Here is a 16339-nt window from a genome sequence, read left to right as displayed (position 1 = left end):
TAATGGATGATTTTGTAGACAGTTGCTCAGGGTGTGAGAGTGCTACCTGCAATCGTTAACACCAAACCTCTCCATACCACAGCCAACAGAGAACTTCCAACGCATGTGTGACGAATCATGTCCACCAAACAGATGGAAAACCTATTTCAGCAACCTATTTTAGATGAACGAAGATACACGTGAAGTTCGCCATTTCCTGGTCAAAGTTTGGACATGAATCAAGTCGCTGTTTCATTGTTACTTTGTTTCTAAGTCACTGACAGGGTGTTTTTTAGGTACTGCAGGCCCTGTGTATACATTTGCTTGACAGTTGTGTGTTTGTGTGTGTGTGTGTGTGTGTGTGTGTGTGTGTGTGTGTGTGTGTGTATCATTGTCGGGAAAAGAGAGAGTGTTCTGTACATGGAATTAGTGCAGCATATCCACCAAACCAATGGAAAACCTATTTTGGAGCCCTCCTTCAGATGCATACGAAGTACACTATTTCCCAGTCACATTTTGGACATGAATCGAGTCATCAGTTTCATAACTACTTTGATTATAAGGCACTGACATAGCTTTGTGAGATACTGCTAATCCTGTCTGTGCATTTGCATGACAGTTGTCCTGTTCACAGAGTTAGTGCATCTTGGTGCATTATTTCACATGTCAAATACCATTGCTATGCATTTGTCTATTTCCTCATAAGCCGCATTTTCCATTGCTGGCGATCATTTTACAGGACTGAACCGTAATCGGTTGTGAACGGTGAGCGCTAGACACTCTGGAAAGTTATATCGCGCATGTATCACAAAAAAATCTGTGTTTTTCGTTGTTATATAAGGAAGTAGTTTTATCATCTTAAAGTCTGTCAACGTAGTAAGTGGGAAAGAAAACTTGCAGGGTGGATGTATGTCTGATGTTGGACATATGTGCCTGCAGTAGAGCACTGAGACTATTGCTTACTGCACGACTAATATTTCAGAAACCACATGGCTTTAACATTATAGCGTGTTTAAGTGCAGAACTGTATAGCCTTGGGAGTGTATGTGTTTATGTTCTATAATCATTTTTCTCTTGCCAGTACCTTCTTGGTACGGACTCCAGAATTGATATCACAGTTGATTTACGTAAAATGTTTCAAATTCCATTCGTCTGGACCTCCATCATGCATAAACCACACATTTCTTGTTGAGTGTCTGTTACATCACCACAGTACTCTCATATATACTATACATCAATAAGGGGTGCTCACCTCCTCGACATACACACATTTGGAGAGATCTTATGGGCTTGCATGGATGCTGAGAGTAAGGTTGATATGGAACACTCTTTCTTGTGCAGCAGTTACATACTCAGCCCGAGCTCGCACAGTTCCTGCATGAGAATTGGAATGTAGTGGGTACCGTATCCTCCTACTTATGGTCAGTTGCAAATTAATTCGGCGACTGTGTTGCAGAGAGGGTTGGTCAAAGACAATGCAAGGAGCTCTTTCAGTCTCCAACTTTATTCTATAAATGAGAAAATACTTCATGATTCCCGTCCACATAGAGTAAGATGGCAAACTGTAATTAAATCTTACCAAATGTATGAAGTGTTTCGCCTAAGGAACGTAGTTATCGCACCCTCTCTCCGCAGGTGGCTATTTCCTACACAAAGAAGCAGCATTGTGTCATGTGATATTGGCAGTGTAACAGGCTTCATGATATATCCATACATATATAGCCCTCGCAAAGTAATGGGGGGGGGGGGGATGGTTTTGCAATGATACATAAATTGAGAACCATACTGCAATGTCTTCGGCTGACAACATAACGGCAGTGACGTGACGAGACATTTTGTTGGCTTGACAACTCGTTGAGGGTGGTGGCTTGGACCTTGCGTAATTGGATAAAATGTGTTAAAATTAGGGTAAATGTGGTACAGTTGCGAAATTGATGGAGAATACGTAATCACTGTAGAAGATGAGATTAAATGTAGAGGTCGTCACATTTTGACAGCTGTTTGGAAACATTGCACAACACCACAAACTCTTCCATTTTCCATATGTTGTAGTACCTTCCACATTTTTGTCAGTAAGAAACACCAACTCTGTCTCTTATTCCAACCACCCCATGTATTGTGGCAGGAGCATAATTTACAGCATTTGATGTCTAGTTTTTTGTGTGAGAGCCAATGGATCAAACGTGTTAGTGTTGGATCAAACCTGACATGGACCTGGAAGTTATGGTAGAAAAACATCGTGCATGTCTGTGTACATTGCTGTAGTCATACACTGCTTCAGTGTCTTACAGCAAAAACAATGTATCAAATTGCTTATGAAACAACATCACAAGAACCCTCTCCTTAGCCAGCCATTGTGGCTTTAGTCCGGAACCGCGCGACCGCTACGGTCGCAGGTCCGAATCCTGCTCGGGCATGGGTGTGTGTGAAGCCCTTAGGTTAGTTAGGTTTAAGTAGTTCTAAGTCTAGGGGACTGATGACCTCAGATGTTAAGTCCCATAGTGCTCAGAGCCATTTGAACCATTTCAACCCTCTCCTTACGATTGATAGTCCGTGGGCTAGGATCTTCGTCCAGTACAAGGGCGAAACTTTACTCAGATCCGTAGAAACGTCTTCGATCGCTAGCCACCTGGTCCAGTGGACCAAAACATGTATATATAATGGGATCACCTCATATGGGCGATGTCAACAATCATACAGTATTTGGTTCAAAAATGGCTCTGAGCACTATGGGACTTAACTGCTGAGTTCGTAAGTCCCCTAGAACTTAGAACTACTTAAACCTAACTAACCTAAGGACATCACACACATCCATGCCCGAGGCAGGATTCGAACCTGCGGCCGTAGCGGTCTAGCGGTTCCTGACTGAGCGCCTAGAACCGCGAGACCACCGCGGCCGGCCATACGGTATTTGTTTTTGATATAACAGGAGAGAGAGAGAGGCGGTAAAATTTTGTTGAGTTCTCTACCGAAATTTTTATAGTTTATAGGTTTACTCCATGGATCTTACAAAAATAACGAGGACAGAGAAGGGGAGAGAGAGAGAGAGAGAGAGAGAGAGAGAGATACGATGTGCTATCAAAAAAGATTTAGAGATCATTGCACTGTCGTATTTCTGATGTGGTAATCATCAGAATACGATAAAGGAATTAGGACATGTATCGGGGATATGTGTAGATAGCTGAATTTCTTTGTGCAGTCCATGCACACTCTGCTTGGTTGTGAATTTCCTCCTGTACATTAGTGTGCAACTTTTCTCGTTGTGATAGCTCTCTGCCTAGTCATTGACGGGTGCAGGTGTAGACAGCCTTCTGACTAATGGAATAGAGCTCTTGGAATGTGATTACCAGACAAACAGCGGGCGTCTGTAACTTGGCAGAGGACATTCCTTGCTCTCGAAATCAGGTGTATACAAATTGTATTATCGAAGACTGGAGGAATCATGAGAATAAGACAGATAAACGATAATCTGACGAAACACATTACAACCTCTCACATACATCTCGAGAAGTGACTGCAATTAGAAAATTAGGGGCTAATACGAACATTTCCACAGTGAGACAGTCAGCAGCAGAAGTTCTGTCTTTGTTTTCTCGATAAATTAGAGGCGACGTTCTTCCTTAATTATTTAGTGTGCCTGTAAATGGATGAACTGACATCTTAATATGTATATTAAATTTACATCTACGTCGATATTCATACATCACAAGCCATTGTACAGTGATTGGCTAAGGATACCCCTGTACCATTACTGCTCATTTCTTTACCTATTCCACTTGCACACAGGGTGAGGGAGAAAAAGATGGTCTACATACCTCGGTATAAGCGCTAATTTTTCTTATCTTATCTATACGCAGAATGTGTGTTGGCCGCAGTATAATCCTTCTGCAGTCAGCTTCAGATGACGATTCTCAATAGATTTCCTTGAAAAGATCATCATACTCCCTCTATGGATTCCCATTTCGGAAACATTTCTCAGAACGTTTTGGTTTGCAGAAGAGGTGAGGAGGAGCATGTTGTTGAGCATCCTGGTATTTACCCCAGTGACATTTAACCTCACACTCCTTCAGAGAAAGATAGGACAACTTTAGCACGCATGGAATCAGCTGCCTCACACAGTGAGCAGTGGGTTGTTGGACAGGAGCAATAGAGCCCTGATACGAGGGGTGGGAGTGACAGCTGTTCACATGCAACCCAGTGGCAGGGTGGTGATGGGGGTGAAGGCTATGCGGGAGTGGTGAGAGGAGTGAAACATCCTGCTGCGCCCATACACCGACAGGTCTCAGCACGACTGGTTTGGGAGTGGGAAACCAGGATTCTAAGTCACTTACTTCCACCAGCATGACAAGGCAACCGAGAGACAGACCGTAGTTAGAGATGGATATCGTCAATTATTTTAAGACAGCCTAGCATCCATATTGGTATCAGAGGAAGTAAGTACCTAGCCTGTGGGGAGCCTCCAGAGACGCCACAGGAGCGTCTGCAACAGTTACCTAACGAGTGTAATCTGACTGCGAGAAAAAAAATTACTGACCATGGAAAGCGACTCTCATGATCAATTTAATTAATTCGTCAATCAATTTCATATCAATGACGTGCTGCTAGGAGGGTGGAAGCGAAGGAGAAATTACCACAGATATTATTCGAGAGTTGAATTGGTAATCAGACGTTTTTTCTTTGTGGTGAAATTTTTTAACGGAATTTGAATCTCCCAACTACACAGGGACAGATGATTATATTAAATTTGGGTACAGTACCGAATTTACAAAGTGATATGTAGTATGAGCCTGATATTTACAACTCCTCTGTGCTGCTACATTGGAAGACTTTGTAGGTGACGTGGCATTTGGTTACTTTAAGATAGTTCGAATAAGAGGAGACATCGTGAGACAGAGGTAGAGAATGCTTTCAGCACCCCATCAGGAACCAAAAATGAGCTTAATATTCTAGTCTTGTGAAGCAGGACGGGGCAGATATTAAACTGATATTAACATTTTTTTGTACCTCATGAGAGCATACTTGGGGAAATATAGTCCGTGCCACAGTACTGTACAAGATTTTCATAACAAGTGGAATGATGGTGTTGGCAACAACACAACTTATCCAGTTTGAGGAATGACAGTGATTTTAACTGTGGTCTGTGGTCCATTGTGATGTGTACCAGGCTGTCAAACCAAGTGGGTCATGTAGCAAGAAAAGTCCTGGCTGGCTTTTCCACAGAAATGTACATAATTTGAGTCATATCAGCCCAACAGGTGTATCTCTCAGTTGCCTTGAGGATTTACCAGAACAATTCTGCTTGAGGCAGTGGGCACATTGAGTCATTGTGTACATAGGAAAAACGCTACGTGGAATCAGAAAAATGACCTATTGGCCAATGTACATAGTGGTTGCTTTCGCTGAATGAAGTGTAACACATGCTCTAGTGCATGATCAACAGCCTTTCCTAGCAATCGGACAAGTGTATCTGTCCTTGGCAAGTTTAATTGTGGTATTAGCTACAGATTGAGTGCTTTTGTACGCTTTGATGAACACTTGCTTGTGAAAAACAGCAGCAGGCATGGTAAGGTGTCTCACATCCATGGCAAATTGACTAATAATAACTCTAACGGCCAAAATCACAAAACTACGTCAGGGAAAGGTTTCCTTAGGCCTCGTAAAGCGAAAGTAATGGGCTGGTTGTCTGTATAAACTGGAAACAGTGTACAATGATAACCCAAAAACAGTGTCACTCAGAAGGTAAAGCCAGCTTACCTGTTACCTGGTGACCAGCTTGCACCCTGGCACACAAAAAGCAATGAGCAATTTCATTGAACCACAGATGACAGCAACACCCTCGCCACCATCCACTACTGAGGACACCCTTCGTGCTACACAGCCCCTGACACCTGTTTATATAAGCGTCGTTCATCAAGTTTGCCACAAAGTCCCACACATTTGAAATTCTGCTCTACGACAGAAAGGGAGTTGGGGGGTGGGAAGGGGTTAGGGGAGTGGCCTTGTGGGAGTAGATGTGACGAGAGATTGACATACAGCATTTGTCAGGCACATTGCATCTCTGTGGTGCTTAAATCAAACTATCAGCTCTCATTGGTACACATACACAAACTGTCTCTCTCATTTGGTACAAGTTAATGCTGGCTGCATATTTGCAGGTTGTGAATAAATTTTCGTTTTTGCTAAGCATTCTTATGGTTAAAATACCTACAGTTATGGCCAGTGACATGTGGTAACATTAAGTAAATTACATCTAATGAGAATCTGGGGTGTTTAATAATACGTTACCATTACCTAACATGCACTTGATATGTAACACGTGATTAAGATTAATATTTCATTACAGAATGTGACTAGAGTACCCATACAGGGTTGGTGGCTCTTGCATTGTGTGCTGATGGAAATTTATTGATGCTGGCCATAGGCAATTGGATGGCAGTATATGGAAACCAATAAGAATCACTTAACATAATTATTACTTTCAGTAGGTGGAATGAATTAATTACATTAGTTTTAATATGCAGAGCGCCAAAATAACTTTTATATGTCTGGTTATTATGCATTTTAGGGTTTGTTACTGATTTTCATTGTTGTTTGATGAATGGAAAAACTAGATTAGTGACACAATTACGTTTAGTGAAGCCTGAAGCCTAGGTTAGGCTGGAGTTTGAGACTTTGACTGTGAGTTTGCGAAGCCAACAAATGTGAATCGAAGGAAACATAGGTGTGTTGACATTCTGATCTGCAGAGTACTAGTAGCGCAAGACCTTGAAACGTTGGAATGTGACAGTTCAGTTTTGAGTTACAAAATCAATAAAGATGAAAGTACTACTGAAATAAAAAATTGATGTGTATTGTAGCCTGAGACATATGTTCGTCATTGCAGTAATCTACTTGTGTATCTTATTTCCGATTTTGCCAAAAACTGTGCCTAAGTGATTAAATTGTAACCTAAGAGAATAAAATACCATCTAACTTTATTTAATGCCATAGAATATTCCGAATGAGCTTCCAGATTTGCAGTTGACAGCTGGCTTTGAAAGTGCACTTTTATCTAGTGTTTTAATTAATATGTATTTGCCTGCCTGCTGTCATGCAACAAAGAAGACATATAGCATCCAAACAGTGATTTTTATTTCACTGTGTCTTGTATCAGCAGGTCAGTTTTGTCACTATAGTAGTAGACACTACAACCAACTTTTATTTGGTGCTTAATTGGCACATATATCTCTTAAGAAAAGAAACTTCATTTTATTTGTAAATTATATCGAGCCTAGTATGAGTAGCTTTGTGATATGTATTTTGCACTGAGCTTGAGCGTGAGTACTTTTTTAAACACTACAGAAGGAGGAAACCCTATAGCCTGTCCCAGAAAAAGAAATTAGGTAATTCAGTATAGATGTATTATCAGTTTATCCATCCAGTTTTATATTCTCATTTCGGTTTCAGTAATCAGGTTATTTAAGGAGAGCAGGTGATTAGTCCACTGCTTCCAATTGCCTTGGTGGGGCTGCCGCCTTATCGCCCAGGCACTGACGATTTGCCAGATGTACGGCATATTCGCTTGGCATTTCCTCCGCACCCCTATTCGTGGGTTGACCACCAGAATCTGTTATGTGAGGGAAATGAGAAGGAAAAGAAAAAGTATGGGCTAGGGATGGGAAGAGGATAGGAGACAGGTTTTTGATTGGCGTATTTTAAATGTGAGATGGCCAGATAAAATTACAAAAGAAGATCTTTAGACGGAGACAAATCAGCAACCAATCAATATACAAATCAAAGAAAGAAACCGGAACAGGATTGGGCATACATGGAGGAAACCAGATAGAGCTGTTGAAAGGATGGCATTATACTCGAACCCTCAAGGAGTTAGAAAACGTGGTCGTCCCAAACAGACATGGAAAAGGAGGATCGAGAGAGAAGTTCCAGAGGATGGGAAAACCTGGAGTGAAGTGAAGAGACTTGCTAGAAATCGTACCAGGTAGAGGAATTTCGTCACAGCCCTATGTTCCAGAGGGAACGACAGGAACTAAGTAAAGTAGTATAGATGTAGCTGATGTTGCAACTTTCTATTATTGGATTTTGATTCTAATTAACTAATGAATAGACACTGTTTTAACATCTTCTCTGAGCTATCATTTTTCAAGTATGAAATGTAAACAAAATTTTTGTTAAGTGGCAAAATAAACTTAAATTTTGTGAAAGGAATCTGATTCTATATTTCAGCAATTACTTTCAATTGATGCTTGCTAGTTAGGTAACACAGTTCCATTTTCCTCACCGAAGAGTGACAATAATTTTAGAGAACATTCAGTACAGGCAAGTAGATATTTACATTACTGCACAACTATCAGTATTTTAAGATATCATAATTCCAGTATAGTAAATTCATTTTCGTGTTTGGTCACAAATGTTATAATGAAATATCAACACAAAATTTATAAGTGCTTTCACATATTTGAAGTTAATCTGAAGTGACATCAAATCGCATCAGAACGAAAAAACTGTTCTTATAAACACAAACGCCAATTTACTGCAAAATGTCCTACGCATAGCACTTGCAACTTCCAAAAATTCTCAAAAGGGCATTTTGTTTCGAGCTGATATAAATTTAAAACCTAGGTGAAAGATTCTTTGAATGACGATACCATTGTTAAAATGGTATCAAGTTTGTTTTACTTGAAATTCTTTAAAATCTAATAGATGCTTCCAGATAAAATGTTAAGCTCAGTTATCATACCTTAATCCACATTAAACTATGTGTAGGTTATATCCTCTATTTTGTCGGTAATATATTTTTTAACTTAGCATTATTTTTTTGTGATATTTTTTCAATTGACATTTTCAGATATTGCTGGCTGCTTTGAATAAGGCTGTTTTTGCTAGTGTGGTCATTGTGTCTTTAGCTGCTGTACAGATATTCATAGTATTTCAACCAATCTTTACAACTGCTAAAAAATATCGTCACATTAATACAATAAGTCGATCTTTTGCACCTTTGAGTCGTCACTATTATTCATCCCTCTGCTACAGCTAGGTATCTCTCAGGATTTACTGTTGGATCGCAATACTCACTTCAACAAATATGTAAACATTATGTCAGTGAACATTTCTCTGTTACAAATAGCTATCTTGAATTGCCCAGGTGTTTCTTAATACGAACTACTAATGGCACCATAACTGTAATGCCTGAGGCAGATATTTATATTGGCAACAACGTTTGGTGAGCATTTTCCCCCATTCTTTCTGGTTTTTCCTATTTATGCCATAAAGAGTTAAAAAATCAGGGACGTTTGTTTGATTTCAGAGCTCTCATGTATTGTCAATTTGTTAGTTATGAGTTCCAGAGGAAAATATGATGGAATTTGTTCTATAGAATTTGCAGTCTCTTGCATGTATGTATAACAATAGTCCTCTGAAATACCGTTGCTTTGACATCAGATTTCAACGCTTTATTTCTTTTTTCTGTTCCCTTAATTTTCTATGGATGCAGAATGGAAACCTCTTTTTTTTTTAATTTTTGCAAAGCTGGAGGGTAAGGGAAGTATGAAATACAGGAGACACAAGATACAAGACTTTGTCTCTGTTCTTCTGTACGTTGCCTTGATTCTTCATATTTCCTGAATGAGATACCACTCAAATCAGACACTTTCCCTATACTTTCCTCGCTGGTTACAACAATCGTGATTCACATTCGACATCGGATATCTCTCGTCTTATTTTTGAATACCAACCAACATCTGGTAATGAATCAGATGAAGAGCAACAAAAATAATGAAATCTTAATTTGAGGCCATTAAAGCCGAGTGATGGTAACAAAGTTCAAAGCTATTGTAGACAGCAAATGAATGTGACATTACTGATGGGCACCCCAGTAAAGAACAGAATTTAGAGACAGGAGAAACACTTTCAAGGACAAGCAACGCCATAAAACATATATAAATATTGAGAACACAGGGATATAAATGTTTTCAAAATCAGATACTACTGCAAAGAATCCTACACTTCACTCAGTGAACTCCATGTTCCAGGAGCTTACATGAAAGATTCACATTGAGAAAACTGCAGAAGTAAATGTCATAAGAAGTTTATTCATGCAGAAAATGCTGAACATTTTTTAAAGATATTACAAATTAGAGATGTGTGAGAGAAAAAGGGGCCTTATTTGCTGTAACTCAGGCAAGATCGTTAAAAAAACGCTAGCATATGAGTGAACTCAAAAAGGAACTTCACTGTTATGTTCTACTTGCTACGAAGAACAGAGTATATCAACTTCTGTAAGACCATGTTTCTGATTAAACTTGGACTACGTTAAGGTGTTGTGGTTATAGCGATGAAGAAAAGAGCATTCAAAAACACAAGTGAAGAAGGCAGAAGGACCATCATGTAAGAAAATTTAGTTCACCAGAACTTTGGGATGGTGCGAGAAATCAAGCTGAAAGTTTTTCAATGGCTCAGTCTTACTACTTTCACTGTGGAAAAAAAATTAAATTCCTAGGATTGTCACTTAACATCACACTCATGTAATCCCTGTACAAGTCTGATCATACAGACCATATTTACAGGAAGAAAGTTTCATAGGATTATAGTCTCCATCAACCCAAAAAAGATCAGTGACATAAAAAGTTCTCAGTTTACTTGCCACGTCAAATTTGGATAACATTCCAAGCTTTCGATGACTACCTCCTTCAAATTGGCTGGATTACGTCACGGTGAAAACGGCGCGTACCGAGGTGGCGGCCTCTATATCTATAGATTTTCTTTGCGCGCTTTATCCAGCGTTGCTTGCAACGCCATCCATCGCAACAGGTGGAGAACTGCGAGGAATGTCAGAAGTCTCCCTCTGCGCTCTTTCTTTATCAATTGCGCGCTTCCATGCATTGCTGAGTGCATAACCAGAGTCTCTGTAGAAGTTATTTTCACAGAGTCTAATTTCAACTGCTTCCCTGATGACAGAGTCACAATAGTTTGAAGGGTGAGCAAGTACTCTTGTTTCATCGAATAAAATCTTATGTTTATTTAACAAACTGTTCTCAGCCACCGCCGATTTTTCTAGATACCTGTTTTGCAGGTGACGCTGATGTTCCACACAGCGATCGGCAACAGTTCTTATAGATTGGCCCACATAATTTTTGCCACACTCGCAAGGAATGCTGTATATTCCCGGTACTCTCAGGCCGAGATTATCTTTCACGGGTCGCAACATTTCCTTAATCTTCCTGGGTGACCGGAAGACTGGTCTGATTCCCTGCCGGCTCAGGACCCTGCGGATCTTGCTGGTCGTTGCACCGCAGAATGGTAGCCGCGCGATGTGTTGGTCCTCTTCATCTGCTCGAACAGCGCCATTCCTAGGTTTCTTCGCCAGAGTAGATACGATATCACGATCGGGATATCCATTTTTTCTGAATACCGTCGTCAGATGGTTAATCTCGGAGCCGAGGTGATCCTTGTCCGAAATAGTCCTTGCTCTGTGTACCAAGGTATTCAGCATAGCTCTCTTCTGAGCTGGGTGGTCAAAACCATGTGCGTTTAGATATAAATCTGTATGTGTCGGTTTTCTGTACACAGAATGTCCGAGACGTCCATCTGATTTGCGTTCCACCAGCACATCTAAGAAGGGTAACTTCCCATCTTTCTCCACCTCCATTGTAAATCGTATGTTCTGATGTATACCATTCAAATGATCAACAAACTGCTGCAGTGCCTCATTGCCATGTGGCCAGATTAAAAATGTATTGTCAACGTACCTGAAAAAGCAGGATGGACGTAAGGGAGCATTGTTCAACGCTCGTTCTTCGAAATCCTCCATGAAGAAGTTAGCTATGGCTGGTGACAGTGGCGAACCCATGGCTGTTCCGTCAGTCATTTCATAATATTTTCCACCATATAAAAAGTAGGTGGTCGTCAAAGTGTGTCGAAATAACTTCAGTATTTCAGGAGAGAAATGACCAGCCAACAGTTTTAACGTATCTCTCACCGATACCTTTGTAAACAAAGAGACCACATCTAGGCTGATCATGATGTCACTCGGACCTATCCTCATCTGCTTTATGATGTCGACAAACATTTTTGAGTTATTAATATGATGGCTACAGAGGCCGACTATTGGTGCTAATAATATGGTTAAGTATTTTGCCAACCGATATGTAGGAGACCCAATAGCACTAACAATGGGTCTCAACGGGACCCCATTCTTATGGACTTTGGGTACACCATGTAACCTGGGTTTCCTTGGTGCTCTTGGTCATAGATTCTTGACTAGTTCTTCTGGGAGGCCAGAGTTCTTCAGTAGCTCCCCTGTCTTCCTGCTAAGTGCTGCTGTAGGATCCCGTTTAAGAATTCGGTACGTGGCATCTTCCAATAATACGGCCACTTTCTTATGATAATCGGTAGCATTGAGGATAACTGTGGCATTCCCTTTGTCGGCTGGTAGTACAACTAACTCTTCATCCTTCCGCAACGATTTCAATGCCAGTTTCTCCACTCTGCTTACATTGGACTTAGGAGGCTTGGCTATTGCTAAAATCCGACTAGTTGCAACCTTTACCTCATCTGCTGCCTCTTCAGGAAGGTGCAGAACCGCTTGTTCTACTCCATTGATAAGCTCGCCACTGGTAGCTTTTGTGGAGCTGGAGAAAAGTTCAGTCCCTTACTGAGAACTGAGATGGTGGCATCATCAATTTCCTTGTCGGAGAAGTTGATAACTGTGTGATGTGCGTCGCTGGGCCCAGAAATTCCTTTTCCCCGGTTTAGGCACACAAATTTATCAGCCTGTTTTACTGTAGTCTTGCTTAAATTAGCACGCTGATGTGCAGCGAAGGTCGTGTCTACCCATTCCCAGTCCCATAGAGACAAAACTGCAAACATAAACAGATGGCAACTATATAAGGAGTTAGCGTTGGCATCCAGTTCATACCTCGTATGGTGTATCCTCTCCCTGACGATCGCACAACTTGTCTTCCGCAAAATTCTATCCACTGTAGCAGTTCGGATGTGATGTTTGACAACTGCGAAATTTGGTACAATATCTTTGTCACGACATCGTTGTAGAAAAGCCAGATTACTCAGCAGCTGTGACTGTTTTAAGCGCAGCTTCTCCAGCCGACTAACGCTGCGCACTACATCCTCCCCGTAGAGGAAACTAATATGACTACGAAGTCTTTCGGGACGGAGTCCTTGAATAAAAAGTTCTCCGTTTACTTGCTTATAAAAGCGGAAGCCTCACTGGTCCACAACAGTCAGTTTTACCCCTGACGAAGATGACGGAGGTAGTCATCAAAAGCTTGGTATGTTATCCAAATTTGACGCGGCAAGTAAAATGAGAACTTTTTATGCAAGGACTCCGTCGCGAAAGACTTCGTAGTCATATTAGTTTCCTCTACGGGGAGGATGTAGCGCGCAGCGTTCGTCAGCTGGAGAAGATGCGCTTGAAACAGTCACAGCTGCTGAGTAATGTGGCTTTTCTACAACGTTGACATGACAGGAGGTTGTACCAAATTTCGCAGTTGTCAAACATCACATCCGAACTGCTACAGTGGATAGAATTTTGCGGAAGACAAGTCTTGCGATCGTCAGGGAGAGGATACACCATACAAGGTATGAACTGGATGCCAACGCTAACTCTTTATATAGTTGCCATCTGTTTTTGTCTGCAGTTTTGTCACTATGGGACTGGGAATGGGTAGACACGACCTTGGCTGCACATCAGCGTGCTAATTTAAGCAAGACTACAGTAAAACAGGCTGAAAAGTTTGTGCACCTAAACTGGGGAAAAGGAATTTCATGGTCCAGCGACGCACATCGCACAGTTATCAACTTCTCCGACAAGGAAATTGATGATGCCACCATCTCAGTTCTCAGTAAGGGACTGAACTTTTCTCCAGCTCCACAAAAGCTACCAGTGGCGAGCTTATCAATGGAGTAGAACAAGCGGTTCTGCACCTTCCTGAAGAGGCAGCAGATGAGGTAAAGGTTGCAACTAGTCGGATTTTAGCAATAGCCAAGCCTCCTAAGTCCAATGTAAGCAGAGTGGAGAAACTGGCATTGAAATCGTTGCGGAAGGATGAAGAGTTAGTTGTACTACCAGCCGACAAAGGGAATGCCACAGTTATCCTCAATGCTACCGATTATCATAAGAAAGTGGCCGTATTATTGGAAGATGCCACGTACCGAATTCTTAAACGGGATCCTACAGCAGCACTTAGCAGGAAGACAGGGGAGCTACTGAAGAACTCTGGCCTCCCAGAAGAACTAGTCAAGAATCTACGACCAAGAGCATCAAGGAAACCCAGGTTACATGGTGTACCCAAAGTCCATAAGGATGGGGTCCCGTTGAGACCTATTGTTAGTGCTATTGGGTCTCCTACATATCGGTTGGCAAAATACTTAACCAAATTATTAGCACCGATAGTCGGCCACTGTAGCCATCATATTAATAACTCAAAAATGTTTGTCGACATCATAAAGCAGATGAGGATAGGTCCGAATGACATCATGATCAGCCTAGATGTGGTCTCTTTGTTTACAAAGGTACCGGTGGAAGATACGTTAAAACGTTGGCTGCTCATTTCTCTCCTGAAATACTGAAGTTATTTCGACACACTTTGACGACCACCTACTTTTTGTATGGTGGAAAATATTATGAAATGACTTACGGAACAGCCATGGGTTCGCCACTGTCACCAGCCATAGCTAACTTCTTCATGGAGGATTTCGAAGAACGAGCGTTGAACAATGCTCCCTTACGTCCATCCTGCTTTTTCAGGTACGCTGACAATACATTTTTAATCTGGACACGTGGCAATGAGGCACTGCAGCAGTTTGTTGATCATTTGAATGGTATACATCAGAACATACGATTTACAGTGGAGGTGGAGAAAGATGGGAAGTTACCCTTCTTAGATGTGCTGGTGGAACGCAAATCAGATGGACGTCTCGGACATTCTGTGTACAGAAAACCGACACATACAGATTTATATCTAAACGCGCATAGTTTTCACCGCCCAGCTCAGAAGAGAGCTATGCTGAATACCTTGGTACACAGAGCAAGGACTATTTCGGACAAGGATCACCTCGGCTCCGAGATTAACCATCTGACGACGGTATTCAGAAAAAATGGATATCCCGATCGTGATATCGTATCTACTCTGGCGAAGAAACCTAGGAATGGCGCTGTTCGAGCAGATGAAGAGGACCAACACATCGCGCGGCTACCATTCTGCGGTGCAACATCCAGCAAGATCGGCAGAGTCCAGAGTCGGCAGGGAATCAGACCAGTCTTCCGGACACCCAGGAAGATTAAGGAAATGTTGCGACCCGTGAAAGATAATCTCGGCCTGAGAGTACCGGGAATATACAGCATTCCTTGCGAGTGTGGCAAAAATTATGTGGGCCAATCTATAAGAACTGTTGCCGATCGCTGTGTGGAACATCAGCGTCACCTGCAAAACAGGTATCTAGAAACATCGACGGTGGCTGAGAACAGTTTGCTAAATAAACATAAGATTTCATTCGATGAAACAAGAGTACTTGCTCACGCTTCAAACTATTGGGACTCTGTCATCAGGGAAGCAGTTGAAATTAGACTCTGTGAAAATAACTTCTACAGAGGCTCTGGTTATGCACTCAGGAATGCATGGAAGCGCGCAATTGATAAAGAAAAAAGCGCAGAGGGAGACTTCTGACATTCCTCGCAGTTCTCCACCTTGTGCGATGGATGGCGCTGCAAGCAACGCTGGATAAAGCGCGCAAAGAAAATCTATAGATATAGAGGCCGCCACCTTGGTACGCGCCGTTTTCACCGTGACGTAATCCAGCCAATGAGATGCCATCCACTGCTTATAAAAGCGGAAGCCTCACTGGTCCACGACAGTCAGTTTCACCCCTGACGAAGATGATGGAGGTAGTCATCGAAAGCTTTGGATGTTATCTAAATCTGATGCGGCAAGTAAACCGAGAACTTTTGGTGCAAGGACTCCGTCACGAAAGACTTTGTAGTCATAAAGATCAGTGATGTTTGTACATGGCCTGGAGTCAATAAAGATGCATTTACACCTAATTATAATGCTCACCTTTTAGAAGAAGACAGGGCTCAAGAGGAGAAGGTACAAGAGGTGTAGTGGGCCCAAAACTTATATAAAAGAATTGTAAGCTGCAATTGCTGTTTCCAGCAAGTTTTGTTGACAATTACTGATCTCATGAACAATACTTTGTTTTACAAGCAGCGACTGATTTTTTTAAATTTTTCAGACAGTGCCATAAAGTCAAAATAAGAAGACTGTTTCATGTGCTCGGAAATATAGGGAAAACGAGTAAGATGCGAGATAGAAAGCTGTTTGTATGGATGCTGAAGTCTCTACCAACA

The sequence above is a fragment of the Schistocerca serialis genome, unplaced genomic scaffold, assembly GCF_023864345.2.
Source record: "Schistocerca serialis cubense isolate TAMUIC-IGC-003099 unplaced genomic scaffold, iqSchSeri2.2 HiC_scaffold_1402, whole genome shotgun sequence".
In the NCBI taxonomy this organism is placed as follows: Eukaryota; Metazoa; Arthropoda; class Insecta; order Orthoptera; family Acrididae; genus Schistocerca; species Schistocerca serialis.
Note: the sequence above shows the minus strand (reverse complement) of the source record.